Source organism: Capsella rubella, unplaced genomic scaffold (assembly GCF_000375325.1).
Source record: "Capsella rubella cultivar Monte Gargano unplaced genomic scaffold, Caprub1_0 scaffold_7, whole genome shotgun sequence".
NCBI classification, from domain to species: domain Eukaryota; kingdom Viridiplantae; phylum Streptophyta; class Magnoliopsida; order Brassicales; family Brassicaceae; genus Capsella; species Capsella rubella.
In genome coordinates, this window is record NW_006238917.1 from 12607208 (window position 1) to 12610510 (window position 3303).

The window sequence follows — 3303 nt, forward strand, 5'->3', positions numbered from 1 at the left end:
AACTCAGCGGGACGCTACAAGCTTCCAAGATGACTGTCACCAACCCTCCCATACACATAACTCCTTGAGTTCTGCAGCTGCTCAGCTTCACTACCCAAGTTCTATAACTGAGTAGCTGGTGCAACAGGGTGAACGAGGGGGATGTATCAGTCGTATCACCTCGCAGTAGTGTCCCATCTACTGCTGTTAACAAGAGATCTTTAAGTGCAAGATCAATCATCTCCAGCTCCCCGTTGATCAGTGTCCCTGTTGTCTCCCTCGCGAAGAACACGTTTGCAACTGATCGATGGAAGTAGCGGATAACTGGACTTCTGATGTGGTTGCTCTTGGTCCTAGATGAAGCGAACTTCTTATCATTCCCAATCGTTTCCCAAAGAGCCAACAATTCATCCCTATCAATCCTCTGCCCAGTCCCTGTTCCATTAGGGAATCCAAACAAACCTTCCAGCTCTCTGGTGGTCAGAAGATACTCATGATCATGGATGGTGAAGGTGATGTATCCCAATCCTCCATCCGACGCTATGTCCGGATCATCCTCATAAAGATGTATGGCAAGCGTACAGAGGAACTGAATTGTCTCCTCTCGGTATGCATTTCGCGGACTAGTCATGAGTGTTCTGAGATGACAATGCTCGAACATATACTCGACATCACTCGAGATAGCCAGCTCATCCATCGTCTGCTGGCAAGGATACCTCGTGCCCTGAAACTCATGCTGCTGAAACAGCTTGTAATACTCTCCCGGGGCTAACCACTTCTCTGTCTTCTTCTTCTGCACTGACTTGCGAGCTGGGACAGGTGGATGCTCTTCAAGCTCATAATCACTGTCGTCATCCTGCAGCTCCATTGGTTTCTTACCCGAAGACTTAGCTCTGCTTCTTGCCTGAGAAGGACCAACACCAGACGCTCTCTCATATGCAGCTTTCTTCTTCTCCATATAAACCTTAGACATAGACTGAGGAGATGCACGCTCTGTTGGTTTACAACCATACTTCTCACGCATTTCATGCAACAAATCTCTTGACATTGTGAAACTGAAACAGTTGAAACTCAAAGCTAAAAATTAGCTTGTTAGTGTGCCAAATATCAAGATTAAATAGCCAATTTATATAGAAAAATGCAAAGGGAAGTAACACTTAGCAAATTTATCACTTTTGCACTTTCAGTCGAGTGAGCTATGCAAGGCACTAGCGGGTCGAGTGAGAGAGACGCACCGGTCGTGTGAGTATCCAGCTGGGTTCGGTCGAGTGAACTTGTGCTCGGTCGAGTGAACTTGTGCTCGGTCGAGGTACACACGCGTATGTAGAGTAAATCAATGGGAAGCTCGAGTGGTGGCTGCTTCCGTCGAGTGAATTGTCGAGTGAGATTAGCCGAGTGGAGTTTCCGTTAGCCGAGTATGCGATGAGGGCTCCTATACTCGAGTGAATGGGAAGAGCTTGTCGAGTGGGGTGATCCGGTTGAGTATCCGCGACGGGTGAGTGAGACGAGAGATGGTGAATCGGCGAGCTCGAGTGGTGATGATTACTCCGTCGAGTGAGTCAAGCGTCGGTCACGGCGAGTGAAAGCTTCGTGAACGGTTCTCTGGACGAGTGGCGGTGAGGTTCCTCCGTCGAGTGAGCAGTTGTGTACTCGTCGAGTGAGGAGGTGAAGGAGCTTGCTTGGCCGGTCGAGTGGGCTGAAATCCGACGAGTCGAGCGAAAGCGAGAGCGGATGGTGAGTACGGGTCGCGTGAGCCTCGGTGCTCGAGTGAATACGGTCGAGTGAAGAGGATGCTCCGACGGCTTGACTCGAGACGGTGGGTCGAGTGGTGGCTGCGTGGAGTGAGGAGGCGAGAGATGGAGAATCGAGTGGCACGGTGAGCTCCTAATCGAATGAAGGTTGAGAGGATAGGGTCGAGTGAGAGAGAGATGAGAGAAAAAATGTGATGAAATCGAGTGACAGGAGTGAATCGAGTGGGTGAGATGATAGAGTGATTATGTGAGGTCGAGTGAGTGGTGGGAGTGAGGATAAGATATGTGTGGTTTGGATGTGTCGAGTGAGATTAGGCTATACGTCCGTCCGTATTTTTTTTTTTTTTTTTTTTTTTTTTTCAAACATCTCTACCTAGTGAAAATCATCCCACCTCCTCACTTAAACATGTTCGATTCTGTATCTCCTGCTCACTCATATCTTTAAAATCCTGAACAACACAAAACCAAAAACAAAAATCAAAAACACAAAAAATCCTAGGCAGTATGTACAAGGATACCTTTGGGACTTCCTCCCAAGTGAGCTTGTTTAAAGTCATTAAGCTTGACTGTTTATGCCTTTTAGGCTTTGGGAGGCTCATAGAGAGGTATGGAGGACCCCTCTGGTGTCTCTTGATCAGCTAGGTAACGCTTGACACGTTGACCGTTCACAGTGAACTCGCTGCCATCCTTGTTCAGGAGAGTGATTGCACCAAATGGCAAAACACCCTTGATTTCAAACGGTCCAGACCATCTAGATTTGAGCTTTCCAGGAAACAGCTTAAGTCTGGAATTGAACAGCAAGACGTGATCTCCAGCCTTAAGCTCCTTAACAACAATTCTCTTGTCATGGAAAGCTTTGGTTCTCTCCTTGTAGATTTTTGAACTTTCAAAAGCATCAAGTCTGATTTCCTCAAGTTCATGGATATCAAAAAATCTCTTAGCCTGGGCTGCATCAATGTCCAAGTTCAGAAGCTTGCTAGCCCAAAGCGCCTTATACTCAATCTCCACCGGGAGATGACATGCTTTACCATACACCAACTGAAAAGGCGTCCTTCCTATTGGTGTCTTGAAAGCTGTTCTGTACGCCCATAGAGTATCATCCAACTAGGTAGACCAATCTTTTTTCGAAGCCCCAACAACTCTTGACAAGATTCCTTTTATCTGCTTGTTGGAGACCTCAACTTGTCCACATGTCTGGGGATGGTAGGCTGTAGACACCTTATGTTTCACACCATACTTCTTCAACATGCTTTCAAAAACTTTGTTGATGAAGTGTGTACCACCATCACTGATCACTGCTCTTGGTACTCCATACCTGGGAAAGATGATGCTCTTGAACAGTTTCAGAACAACCTTGTGATCATTGGTGGGACTTGCAATGGCTTCAACCCATTTTGAGACATAATCAACTGCGACCAGAATGTAGACGTTGCCATTTGATGGAGGGTTGAACGGTCCCATGAAATCAATTCCCCAAACATCAAAAATTTCTACTCAAATCGGGTTCTGAGGCATCTCATTCCTTCTGTTGATGTTACCCATCCTCTGGCAGGCGTCACACTTGGTGATGAAA

The 3303-nt window shown here is 46.8% G+C and overlaps 1 pseudogene; it reads right to left on the minus strand.

The window, feature by feature from the left end:
- Nucleotides 1-2309: 2309 nt before the first annotated feature.
- Nucleotides 2310-3303, minus strand: part of LOC111829419 — a 5604-nt pseudogene continuing 4610 nt past the window's right edge.